At 32.2% G+C, this 14,867-nt stretch overlaps 1 protein-coding gene across 1 annotated transcript in view; it reads right to left on the reverse strand.

Annotated features, from left to right (window-relative positions):
* Positions 1-12,239: 12,239 nt before the first annotated feature.
* The window catches only part of LOC106457836 (GTP-binding protein Rit1-like), a 31,858-nt gene continuing 29,230 nt past the window's right edge, over positions 12,240-14,867 (reverse strand). Inside the window, exon 7 of the transcript XR_002610259.1 lies at positions 12,240-12,256. The gene's annotated coding sequence lies outside the window, so the exon portion shown is untranslated. The remainder of the gene's footprint in view (positions 12,257-14,867) is intronic.

Here is a 14,867-nt window from a genome sequence, read left to right on the forward strand (position 1 = left end):
CCTTACATTTTTAATTCATGCAGCATTATTTATAACTTATCGCTATGCATCTTTAATATGAAAACATTGAACTTTTTCGCGTAAGCAGCATTGTAAAGACATTTTTTAGGAAAGAAAAAGTAACATCGAAAATTTGCATATTTGTTGCTTTCTCTCCTCGTTCGTTGTCTCTGACACATCTTTATTCCAACAATAATAAAAGGGATACTTTGTCAATAAAGATTTGTCAGTGATTCAGTTTGATATGCCTTTTTATATTTCAATTCCTCCTGTTTTTGAGAATTTCTGGTTAGTAATTCCTTCATTAAAAATGTGAATGAAAAAACCGATACTTTCGTTCGACATCATATCTCAGACAGAACCAAAAGTTGCCACTACTCAAGTTTTTTGAGTTAGGAATTTATTTAGATTCAATAAAGTATCCACTCCTTCAAATTCTGTTATGGCAACGTTCATGTGTTACTTTTAATGAGTGGAAAGTTACCAAGACAAATCTTAGAAAAGGTTTTAACGGATTGAAACTGAAACATATTCACTTATTGGGTTGAGTAATAAATACATTTAGTCGTCTCCTTTTGCGGTAACATTCTGGAGTTCCAGGAGTATTTATACATAAATTTTAAGTCACTTTCTGAATGTAGGAGAGCTTTACAAATTAAACTTTGAGATTATCTATATAGTGTGTTCATTAAATGCAAGCTTTAAAGCTTATTTATGAGTCCTTTCGGGCGAGAGAATTCATATTGAAATCGTTTCTTGCCTAACGAAGACGTCATAAATAAGTTTGAAAGGTTTCGTTCAATGCACACATTATGATGTTAGCCCATAAGTTTAATTTGTTCGGAATCATTATGCTAAGTATAATTTATTCCTATCTTTTTTGTTTTTGGTGTTAATAAACTATATTTACGTTTGATAGACGTATAATCCAAAGCAAATTGTTTACTGTGTTAAATGTTTACATAAACATAGAAACAGTATGTTTCATTTTCTTACAATATATTAGGGTTGGAAATTTTAACCTGAACATAGTGACAGTTCATAAAACTTTTGGATGAGTTTTGGTACATATAGTTTTAATCACAGTTTTTGCATTTAGTTTGACCAAAGCCCCTCATTGTTTCAGCGGTAAGGATTATAACGATAAAGACCGAGTTTCGATACCTGTGGTGGGCACAGCACAAATAATCAATTGTGTAGCTTTGTGCTTAAAAAAACAAACAAGTATGTTCATGAACAAGAAGTTGGAGTCTAAATTTCAAAACTGGAAGAATTTGTCTTTGGTTATAATCTGACAACAGGGTTGAAGAACTCAAACTAAATGAATGCAATGTCGAATTCACTTTATAATCATGCAAAGTCAAACAAAGTCAAGAAAGCAGAAAATAAGTTGTTTTTTATTAGTTATGAAATATCACAGGTTAAAACTATTCACCTTTCAAAAAAATGTATTAGAATATAAGAGACATTAACATAATCACAGACAGTTTGCAGGGATTGGTTTGTTTTGAATTTTGCGCAAAGCTATACGAGGGCTACATGGCTAGCCGTCCCTTAGCAGACTATCAACAATTAATTTAGATATTATATTTACATTTATATTAAAATCAATATATGGAATTATTTAGGTTTTAAGCTAGTGTTAACTGTGAGATCATTTTCTAGAGTGATTATAAATCATTGTTCAAAGCTTTTTGTTTCGTTTATGTTTTCCAATCTCCATGTATTAGCTCTCGGATTCAAACAGGTCTTGGCGCCGCGCAACAACCATCGCACCTTGCTAAGCCTTGTAGCACTCTGACATTATTACGTTTGGCTCTATGAACCAACATACATGAATAAAGAAGTTATTACATAACACCAAGACAAAAGCACTACAAAGATATCACACTGAGAGATAAACTGTTTGCTTATGAACTTATGATATTGTTTAATAAGATACATAAATTATGTTCGTCATTCTTTTAGCAACACCTGGTGAAAGCAAAAAAAAAAGGCAATAAATAAGAGCTTTGACACATATACTTTCCTGCATTATTTTTTATAAGAGCTCTGATACATACACTTTCCTGCATTATTTATTTATAAGAGCTCTGATACATACACTTTCCTGCATTATTTATTTATAAGAGCTCTGATACATACACTTTCCTGCATTATTTATTTATAAGAGCTCTGATACATACACTTTCCTGCATTATTTATTTATAAGAGCTTTGACACATACACTTTCCTGCATTATTTCTTTTCATTTGAAAACTTACATAGAATATTGTCCATATTCAATAATTATCAACAGGGTAAATAAAATAACAGAAAAAGCTTTAATCTAAGGCAAAGGTTGTGTAAATATTCAACGTAAGGAAAACTAGTAAAGTAGATAATACATTTACCCTATTAGGATAGAAAAACAAAAAGTTATCATGTAAAAAGTACAACCGAAATAGCTTGTATTTTATTTGTTGTCTATTCCTACATTTGCAAGATGCCTTACGGTTTTTTGTGTACATTAAAACGCCACACAAGTAATTCTTCCCAACTGTAATGTTATATTAATTATTACGTATTATAATCATTTTATGCAACATTTAAATAATCTCTATCTTAAATATACGTTCTTCGTATTGATAAGATCTTAACAATGTCTTTGGTAAACTAATGTTGATAATGTTACTTCAGGCAAAGAATCGAACTGTCAGAATGATGTACCGTACTACCGATAAAGTTAAACAAATTTACAAAGACATACATAAAATTATTGCACTATTCTTAGATTATAGAATATCTCAGTCAGAACAGCATCATATTTATAGTAATTTCTGTGTCTTCTTAATTTAAATCACAGTACAGAATAATCCTATATAAATTGTGAATTCGATGTAATACACAGTGAAAATTCAATGCCTTAATTATGATAAAAATTGATCAATCTCTATCAGCGCTGTTAAATCAACTACACAACAAGGACTTCCTAAGAAAAAGCTTCTGGGCATCTGATAAAAAACAAAAACAGGTAATTGGTCATTTTGTGCTGTAAAAAATGGCACATGCTAGTGTTCCTGGTTAAAATGTTGACAAAAATAAGATTTGTTTGCTTTAGAATAAAGCCACATTGGGCTATCTGCTGTGTTCACCAGGGGGGTTCAAGCCCCCGGATATTTGCGTGGTAAGTCCGGAGACTTACCGCTGACCTACGGTGGGGGGGGGGCATAATATTTGTATGGTGATGAGAAACTAAATACTGCAAAAATTTATCGAGTTAAACACCGATTATACTATTTCAACAAAAACGCATCATTGAAAATTGAATTTTGTTTTCCTTTCTAAGTATTTTTATTTCATTATAACACATAAATATATGTATATATGTAAACTTACCTTGTTCTATGTGGATCCTTAAAAATGTGGATCCAGAACTTAATAACCCCTAGAATTATCAGTGGACCCATTGGCTTTTTAAATACATTTGATGCTACTCTGATAATATAAAACTTTCATATGTTGAGCAAAAGTTGTTAGAAAAAATATACTTTTTGTTAACCTAATTTCAAAGGAAAAAATAGTTAATAATTCTAAAGTGGCTTGCTTTGAAATAAACAAGAAAATGTTTTACTTTTCGTTATTTACGGTAAGTATGATTGATATATATTTGTAAAAAAATTATACTAAGATGACCATATGTTTTGTAAGCCAAATCCTAAGTCACTTGTATAATAATTTGTAGCCGCGCACAAGCAGAATTTATGCTTCTTTGACAATGCTATTTTCACTTTTTAACAGTTAACTCAAATACTTACTGAATCTCACGCCTCAACGGTATGTCACAACCTTCTAAAGAAAAATAAAAGAACAAGAAAATATTCTATTATATATTCAAGGTCATAAATAGGCCTAAGCTAATAATCGTAATAGTAACAACTGGTTAAAAATATTTGTTTCGAATATATTTCTGCTACAGCTTTCATGATATAAGAAATGAGATATAAAGGTATTTGAGGGGCGATTTTTTCGAGTTTGTTTGTGCTTGTTTATTGAATTTCGCGTAAAGCTATAAGAGAGCTGTCTATAGTAAATGTCCCTAATTTTGATGTAACAGACGACAGGGAAGACAGCTAATTATCACCACTCATCGCCAACTCTTGGGTTGCTCTTGTCAGACCGAAAAGTGGGATTTGACCGTCACTCTTACAACGCACCCACAGCCCACAATGCGGAAGGTGATATTCTATTTATTATTTGGCAGTAACGGGTCGCGAATCACAGAACCTCAAATCGACAGTTCGCCACACTGGACGGCTCTTGGCTCGATTTTTCGAGTATATTTTTCCCGAGGACAACATGCCTCATCCGGTGATTATCCTCGAAAATTAGGGACGTATAGTTATCGTTTATTAGACTTTATGTTGAATCCTGTAAGAAACAGTAGCAAGACTTAAAAAAAATGTTTATTTTATTTCTTGTTTATTGAATAGTAATTTCAGTTTAGTTTTGTAACGTTGCAAATTTGAGTTTATGTACAAACATATATCATATGTTTTTAATTCTCTTGCTCATGTTCTTCATCAACTCTGACAAATGTTCCATTGTATTATAATCAAATAGTCAGATAAATGGATTGAACTAAGGCGAAACAGTACCATTATGCAACACTATTTTGACTTAAAACTTAACACATTCATAAAGCTAATATTATTTTCAAGCTAAACTCAATGTTTAGATACAGGATGCTGTTATTATTATTATCCACCAATCCATGCGAAAACATTCACGAAGACTGAATTACACTAAATTACTTAAAAGACAACGGGAAAATGTAAAATCCGCTTTTCTTTAAAAACTAAGATGTCTTTTAGTAAGTAGAAAATAGTTTTACTAAAATAAATATGTTTGTTTGTAATTAAGGACAAAGCTACACAATGGGCTATCTGTGCTCTGCCCATCACGGGTATTGAAACTCGGATTCTAGCGTTGTAAGTCCGCAGACATACCACTGTGCCACTGGGGAGCACTAAAATAAATGAAGGTATGGAATTTTTAATCAGCCCGATGTTTGTTTGACAGAATTCACTGGACTGGACATTGTTTTAAAGCTTTTAATTAATATTTTAAGTCAATTTTTTTTATCATTATTAGTTTGATTACGGTTAATGGTTATGATTCTTGAATTAATTTTTAATATTACTATTAATTTTTAAACTTATGAAAATTATTTTGTTTTGTTAGCTTAGTATATGATTTAGGACTGAACTGTATCTCCAACGCTGTACGAACTTCATGAGACATTATTAAAAATATGACTGAAAATATCATTTTTACTTCTGTTCTATATAACTAGGTTATATCATATCAGAAGTTATTAAAAATTACATTAATATATAAACTGTCCAGAAAAATAAAGTTCATAATTGAAAACAAATATAGTGAATTTAACATTTTTGTAATAGCAGTTAAACAAGCAACAAATAAGAAAGAAAAAATAAGTATCGCATTTAACAAGAACTAAAGTTAAAAGCCTTATGTTTTTATGAACTTTAAACTAAATTAGCCCTTTGCGTGCAAGTTGGTAATATAATAATGTTTTTAGTCGTGCCTGAAATTACAGAAAAACTCTCGATTTTTGGAAGCAATTAATAGTTCGTTTAACAGTTTTAAATTATGAATAAAAACAAGATAACATCGTTTGTTTTCTAGTTAGTATCTACTTTACTTTCTTAGTTTCAAGATCTGTTATCCCAGTATCAAAAGAAATTCGAATGACGACAGAGTTTAGCACAAACGATAGGTAAAGTTTCATAAGAAACATCCTCTTCAAATTTACTGACGAACGTTTTTCGTTGTTTGAATAAAGCTACGTACGAGAAGTTTCTACCAGTCTTACCTTTTCAGTTTTAGAGAATTAATTAGAAACGGAAAGTTTTGGAACGTCCACTAGGTCGCCGGTAAAATAGCCAGTAACCCTCGACCATTTTGATCTCGTAGGTTCTCATTGTTGTTCGTATATTAACGTTGCTGAAAAGACATACTGCGTCATCACCAAATCTGTTCGTGATGCAACCGTAAAAAAACGTGCCTTCGTTGCCAATGGAAATAGCTTTTCCATATTAATAAAGAAATTACTTATGGTAAAAATAGCTATCTTCTATACAAAAGTTGTTCTTTTTTGACATAAGTTATATATTGTTTTATTAATTTACACCCGTCCTTCCCTACCTTTATAATGAATGACATTGTTAACTAGAAAAATATTTTGTTGTTAAACTATATGTAAAATATAATCATTACAATTATTAACTTGCTTAAAGCATAGCATATTTACATAACTTGCCGTCCTATAGGAATCAAGCTTAGTATTTATGCATAGTATTCACTCATTTATATATATACAAACAGCATTTATATCACATAACGATGTTAAAATTCTTCTATGTAATCGAAGCATTTAAATATTAACTAGAACATTCGTCAAAGTTTTAGAAATAAAATAAAAAGACAAAAAACTGAATATCAGTTTTTTTGCTCCTAATGACAAAACAGAACTCTCTTAAAATGTTTTGTTTTTAGGGTTGTTAATCTAAGCTTTCATAATATTTCTTTAAAACGGTATGAATCAGACAAACCCATTATAATCCAACGGGAAATGTTTTACTAAAAGCACAAAGACGAAAACGAGTTTTCTTAATATCTTTGATACTTAAGGTTTACGTTTTAAGTATTGTAACTTGATAGTAAGAAACGAAGTTATATATTAATAACAAACAAACGAGTTAGGTTGAATTTTCATGTTATTAATCGCCAAATATGGTGTAAACATTTTGTTAGATGTACATGAACACATACAGCTCCTGTATTAGTGTCATAAAAGAGGCACATTCACATTTATTTTGATAAATGCATTAATATTTTTTTATTTTAATTTCAAGTTTAAACTATATATCTGCAAGAAAAATTCTCTAAGTATTATCAATAACGATGTAAAAGATCAACCATCAAACGTACAGAACATATATAATGCATCATAAAACTTTCAAGTCATGTCACGTGACAGAACCCGGATCGTCACTAAAGAAAGACAAATTTCAACAATTCTTGACAAATTTTCCAAATATGTTTGATCACAATAAGAATTGTGTTTATGTTAAATCTTGGTTATTCAGATGACCTAACATATATTTTTATTATTTAATTTTCCTATTAGTATTAGAAATGCTGACGTCACATCAAAGTACATACTACAAGATTGGCTCTGTTAAAAGACAGGTGAAGTCTTATAAGTGTCGTCAGTCTTAACCCCTTTGGGTCTGTGGTAATTTTCCGAACTTACAACGCTAAAATCCTGGATTCGATTCCCCGCAGTGGACAGAGTACATATAATTCACTGTGTATCTTTGCACTTAAAAACAAACAAACAACTCAACGTATGGAACATAAAGAATTACGTAAGGTTATATCAAATAATCAAGCATACGTTTTTCTTATAGTTAAAAATAAAATTCCAGTATAGCAGATTAATCAAATTTATCTCTATTATTATTTTTACGATTTTATTAAATTACCAAATATCATGATTTAGCGAATGTTGTCGGTATTGTTAACGAGGGTAACTCGGTGCATGGGCAAATTTTTCACCTGTCCTTTCCATCAGAATATCGCTCTGACGTTTGTGTCATACCGAGTAAAAACATTCTCATATATAACAGTAGACATACACGTCGAAAAGCACATATACTGTCATGCAGAAAATCAGATCCTGCTACATTTTTCACTCTTTTCAATAAAACTGTTGTGCTGGAATTGTGTTTCACCTATTAAAATACATTTTTGTCATGAAAACTGGATGCAAACAATGACTTTATTCTCTTTTCGAAAGTGCTCACCAGTTCTAACAACACTTTAGCAGTAATGCGCATGCCTGTTATGAAAGCGAGACAAATGTCCAAGTTCTGTCATTCTCGCCATATTCCTATCGTAAATTACGCGTGTTAAGCATGGTATTTTAAGTAGTATTAATGCTGTTTTATGCTTAGTATAACATAGTGTTAGTGTTTCCGTTTGAAATGCTATACTGGTAATATGTTATTGTTAGCTTGGAGTTAGAAATTTGAGCCACATGACAGAAATTAGCAAAAAGAAAAAAAAAAGGAAAAAACGTGGTTTCTAATTTCATCCGAGGTATGGCGGAAAAGCCCGAGCGATGTTCCGATTGCTGCATTTTAACATACACACAAAACGTTTTAATTGTATCTCTGTTGTTATAGTTTAACTTTTATGTGCTTTTAGAATAGGAAAAAAATAGTGTGATTTAACCGTTTTGCTCCAATTGTACTGGCACAAAACCCCTGTTTTGTTACTATATCTTAAAATATCAAATATATAGATAATATTTACCAGCATCTTCTAATGAAATATATGCTTTTTTTGCTATTCTTAAAAATTACCAAATTGCGTTTTTTGGGGGGGGGTATAAAGAATTTTTGTTGCTTGAGATATATTTTCATGAGAGTTTTTTTTTAGCACTATTTTCTCTGGGTTAATCAATTTTAATTCAATGCTGGTCTCTATCGCTGATTTGTTTTGTTGACGAAGAGCGATTTTTATTTTACTTACAGCAAAGTTTAACAGCAGTTTCGCAACAGCCATTAGACGCATTTTAAAGTTAATTGTATTTTTTGATATACTTTTATTTTATGATTCCCAAGTTTGTTTAAAAAATTGCCGCCATTATTTTCCGAGAGGTAATATGTTAGGGCAAAGTAATTTTATCATATGATAGGTCATTGACAGTAATGTCTATTACTGGCCGATTATGTGATATCTAAAGGTTACAGCCTTCGTATGTTGTAGATAACAACTAGTCACGTGGTGACGCTTATTGCTTATGGATAAAACTAAGGTTTCCTGTTTAATATGAAGCATCAGTTTCATTCAAAATAGCTCTGCGTCTAATTCTACTTGGTTCGAGACGTGAGTTCATAAAGGGGAATTATTCTTAAGGGAGAATAACTCTTGTTTGATTCACTGGCATAGTAGGAAGGTGACTGCCCAGTGTCCACCCAAGTATGTGAACTGTGTTTCTTTGCTTTGTACTACGAATAAGGATTGTGTTTCGCTTTACATTACGTGTTCAGTCTGATTATTTCTTAACTTAAACTCAGTAGTTTAGCTAGAGTCAGATTTATTTTACAATTTTCTTGATTGATCTTCCTATCAGAAAGTGAACCTTTCTGATACTTGTGCGAAAATCAGTTGAGCTGAGGATACCACAGAAGAACATTTAAAGTTGGGCAACTATATTAATAAATTGTTAAAAACATTAACTTTACAGACTCAATAATTTCAGAAGTTACGCAAACTGTGGCTACTCTTAATCGCTGTTGGAGAATTTGTTTTGTTTTGTTTAGTACAAAGCTTCATCATGGGTTATCTGTGTTCTGTCCACCGTTAGGAATCGAACCTCGGATTTTAGCTTTGTAAGTCCTGAAACATACCTCTGACTCAAGAGGTACCTGTCGAAGAATAATGCGAGTCACTTTGAACTGGAAACAACGAATGCATCCTTGAGAAAAGGGCTTGAAACTAGCCTTGCTGCAATACCAAGCAATCCAAATTTCATCTTAATTACTTTGTTAGATTCTTGCTTTCAAAAACCATTTTTCAAAAGCAACAGAGTTTGATGGACAAAATAGTTGTATTGTTACTTCACAATCAAATGTGGCAAAGATTAATCTTCACTGAAAACACCACCACCTGTTCAAAAGTATACAACAAGAGACAATTGATTTATTATGTGACAACTACAGTGGAATAGCCCCCCCAGTGGCACAGCGGTATGTCTACAGACTTACAACGCCAGAAACCGGGTTTCGATACTCGTGGGGGGCAGAGCAAAGATAGCCCATTGTGTAGCTTTGTGCATAACTACAAGCAAACAACCAAACAATACAGTGGAATATCTGTAGGCATTTATGGTCAAATAATGGTATTGTTCAAACGGGTCATGGCAAAGAAGTTGCTGGCACCTGTGACGTTAACTTCTATTTATCTTTATTGCCTTTAAAATGACAATCTATTTTGTTATTCTGATGCAAACAAAGACACTTTTCCAATAGTGTTTCTGTTAACACCAAGATTTCTATCTCAAATATTTAGATAGTGTTTGTATAGACTACATATACGAGGCAAAGAAAGACCAGTTGCCTTAAAAATGCAGAGTATCTACTAATTTACATCTTAAGTTTATATTAAGAACTGAGCAAAGCTATCTGAGTGAGAAATTATAATGAGGAAGTGAACATTGCAGTGTGATATATTGGTATTAATGTAGTTTTACAATAATATAAAACAAAAACGCATAGTCCTAATAAATAATTGACATGAAAATTTTGTATTAATAAATAATTTAAATCAACAGTAAGCCCATTTTTTAAAAATTTGATTTGCTGATACTTAATTATTTAGCAAAATACTGTTTGTTTGTAATTAAACACAAAGATAAAAATGGGCTGTCTGTGCTGTGCCCACCACCGACATTAAAACCCTGTTTCTTGCGTTATAAATCTTCAGATTCTTCGCTGTGCCACTGTGCTTAAAACGGACTCAACTAGACTAATGAAGATTAAGATGGTTCTTTAGGAAATCGTAATATTCACTTACCCCAGAAAAATAATTTCACTTTAATTTAATAAGATTTATTTGTTTGACTTAAGTCACAACACCAAAATGTCTCCGTCCTACCTATTCTGTGGTATTCTCATGTTAAACCGATTTCAACAGAGCATCAGGTACGCCCCCATTTATAATGGGAAAATTGACAAAGTAAATTACAAAGAGGTTATTGCTAAATTTCCAAAATGAGTTTTAAGCTATGAAACAAAGTGATTGGATACCATATGGGATACAAAATGAGAAAATATTTATATATTCAAAGACAAAACACAGTGTGAGTACTTGCGATGGACACTAGATGGTTGCTTTTTATTGGACTCGTGAATAGATTAACACATTTTCATCTCCCAAGATGTCTTCCCATCATCTAACTCACTTGAGATCCCGAATAGTTTTCACTTATATGTACAAACAAAGTTAACACGTAAATATTATGATAATCAAAAACCTAAAATTATTACATTTCTTTGTTTTCAGTGTATCATATTATAAAAACTATACTTGGAGTTGAAGTTTCGAATTAAATTTCTACTTGTCTGTTCGTTGATAAATTAAAAACTAGTGATTCAGCCTTGGCACAACATGTGGTGAACTTTTCGCATAGTATTGATCGGGATAATGTACAAATACTCAAAGAAGTTAAGCCAAAAAATGAATTAAACATAAGAGAATAATCAGAAATTATTAAAAGCAAAACGATTTTGAATAGAGATTTAGGTCCTGGTGTCACGGAAGTGAATTTCTGGAAATTAATCTTGTAAATGGCGCCACTTTACAACATGCAAATTGTACATATACATTTACTTCTATATATACGCTAAATGTCCTGTTTTTCTTGCCTCCTGAAGATGGTGGGAAATTTTCCACCGAAACATTTAGAATTGTTAATTTTATATTTGCTTTTAACTTTTTAAAATAAATTGTTGTGCATTTTAAAACATTGGAGTCGTCAGCTGATTTTATCAAACATGTGTAAAAGAACTGTTAGTCGAATATATTGATTTTTCGAACAATCATATAACATACACAATTGTAATTGTGAGAATTCAGAATCTTACTATAATTAAACTACTATCAGATACTAAGAAAGAGAGAGAAACAAACAAACAGTAATAAATACGTTTCTACTGCATCTTGAGAGCTTAACTTTCATGTATGAAAAGTTATAAATTCATAACTAGGGTTTAAAAATCTAAAAGGTAACCACCATTTACTTCTTTTAAAAATTACAATGGTAGAAAAGTTCATGATGTTAGAAAAACATATAGGCTCAGGAAATCAATTTAACACAAAAATACCATACCCTATAACCTGAGTGCTTTGGAAAGGTGGACCTATCTTCTTCAGGGGCAAACTGGGAATAATTCTATAAGGCAAAGTGCGAGATAAAATGAAGATTGAGTGACGTCATGCAGGCCACGAGGTAAATCCGGGATCGTTTTGAGTAGCTTTCAATGTATTGTTATGTTTCTGTCCCCCAGTGGGACAGCGGTAAGTCTATGGGCTTTCAACGCTAAAATCCGAGGTTCGATTCCCCGCGGTGGAAACAACAGTTAGCCCACTGTGGCTTTGCTCTCAAATAGACACACACACAACAAATGTTTCTCATTTCCGGTGCAATGCTACAGGAAACAAGAATGTTAGGTACAAAGAAAATACACAAACCTAATAATCCCAAACAACCCATAATTTCTAACACAAACATATCTACTGAGAAGCTGTCTACTTTTGTCGATCACCACAAAAAAAGTGTTTCCTGTACTCTTTCTTATATAAAAAACACGACTCACTTTCTTAATATTGTATAGGAAATCAATACCAACGGATATTTATCGCCTAACAGCCTTCTGTGTACCATGGACGTTCCTTCCCCGTATACAAATATTCTACATGATGAAGGACACGAAATCTGCCCTCACCTTTTGAAACTCATCACAATCTCAAACAGTAACTGACTTTGCCAATCTTGTCTTATTTATAATAGCTGGAGTACCCGTCCCCTGAACAGAAGTTATGCATGGACCCAACAAAGCTTCATGCCAAATTTGGTGAAGATCCATCAATAGGGTGCGAAGTAGTGGTAAAAAACGCCCATAAAAACCGCAAAACCGAAAATTTGTACGTACTCCCGCATGGACCTAATGAACATCGATACCAATTTGGGTGAAGATCCATCCACACTCTGCGAAGTAGTTACATGAACAGACAACAGACAGTACTATTATATTTATATATATTACTTCGAATTCAATAACGAATATTAACCTCAGGTGAATGGAACTGCAATGGATATTAAAATGGCTCCTAATTATGCCAATATATTTATTGGTCATATTGAAAGCCAACTTTTACAACAAAGCCCCGTAAAACCTCATACATGGAAACGTTATCCAGATGACATTTTTCATCTGGATAGCCGGTTTTGAATCACTTAAAGACATAAAACAATCAAGTTTACCTTCCATTACTCCCTCTACCTAAATTAACTTTCTCGACGTCACTGTCTTTTTTAAAGAATGTAATATTACCCACTGATTTGCACAGAACACCTACCAACAGACTACAATACCTTCACTGTAAAAGCTGCCACCCCACTCCCACTAAACGGAACATTACCCACAGTCAAGCTCTCCAAATATTAAAAAAAATATGTTCAAATAAAACAAATTACAGAAAACACGGAAAGGATCTAAAACAAACCATGCTACAAAGAGGAAATAAATATATCGAAATTGAGAGACAGGTTGAAAAAGCTAGCAACACTCAGTGAAAAATCATCCTTGAACAGCGTAATTGTAAATTTTCAAACATAAATACTCTTGTTATTACCTATCAATTAAAAGTCAAAGTTTCCCGCATTCTGAAAAAAACATTTTCATTTACTACAACTGAATAATCGCATTAGACAAATTTTTCCTGAACTTCCCGCCGTCTCCTTCTGCACGAGCAGAAATCTTAAAGACATCTTTATCCATGCAAAAGTGAACTACACCCCATCAAAGAATGGTTGTCATCCATGTAATAAAATTCGTTGTCTTACCAGAAGTTTATAAAAACCACCAACTATTTTTCCAATAAATATAACCATCAACACTTTAAAATTTCTACCAAAATACCTTATACCTAATACGGTGTAAAAAATATACTCACCAGTACGACTCTTAGAGAGCATTTCAACAACCACAAATCTTCTATTATTACCGAAAAAAAAGACCTTCCTGTTGCCCAACACTTTAACCAACCAGGTCATTTTGTTAATGACTATCATCATTATTGAAACCGATATCAAAATTAAAGTCGATAAAGATACAAGAGAAACTTTTAAATGCTGTTCAACTTTGTGGAATAAGTCTAGATCTTGAAATCAGTGGTTTCCTATCATTAGTTTGTTCTCTGTCAGAAAAATAGTTTTTTTTCCGTTCATGTAGCGTGAATTCTCAAATTTTGCCCCTAATTTTATAATACTTATTATTTATTTATGACAATTTCCATGTTAATTTTCAATTATATCTGTTTAACATTTCTTTTATAATCAATCTTCGTATTTCACTTTTATTTTATTTCATCAACACTCAGTATATTTTTCTTGACCATTTATTTTTTTAAAACACAACATCTCTAACTTCTTTATATCTAGCATTCTAGTTTCCTGTAGTATTGCACCGGAAATGAGAAACACTTCCGGATTTCCATGGTGACCTGCATGACGTCAATTAATCTTTACTTTATCTCGCACTTTGCTTTATACAATCATTTCCAGTTTGCTCCTTAAGAAGAAAGGTCAACCTTACGAAAGCGTTTGGGTTACAGGGTATCGTATTTTTGTGTTAAATAGTAGAAAAGAATAATTAACTTGATTAGGTTTGTGTGATGTACCCTTAAAGGTATTATAAATTATTACATAATATTATAAAGCGACAAAGCATGCAAGAAGTCACTAGGGGACGCTCAAATAGCAAAGTTGCAACTACACAAAAAGCCATCTGTACTTTATCCACCGCGGGAATCGAGCATAAGATTTTAGCGTTGTAAGCTCGTAAACTTACCGTTGACACAGTGAGACAATAGAAACAGAATATCTAAGAAACGTTGGAAACAAATTAATGGTTTAATGTTCGTTACTAACATATTGTTGCGTCAGCGAGGTCACGTGACTAGTATCACGCCACTTCCTTCTCGAACCTTCGTGAATTGTCGGGAGACTA

The sequence above is a fragment of the Limulus polyphemus genome, unplaced genomic scaffold (genome assembly GCF_000517525.1).
Source record: "Limulus polyphemus unplaced genomic scaffold, Limulus_polyphemus-2.1.2 Scaffold379, whole genome shotgun sequence".
Taxonomy (NCBI): Eukaryota; Metazoa; Arthropoda; class Merostomata; order Xiphosura; family Limulidae; genus Limulus; species Limulus polyphemus.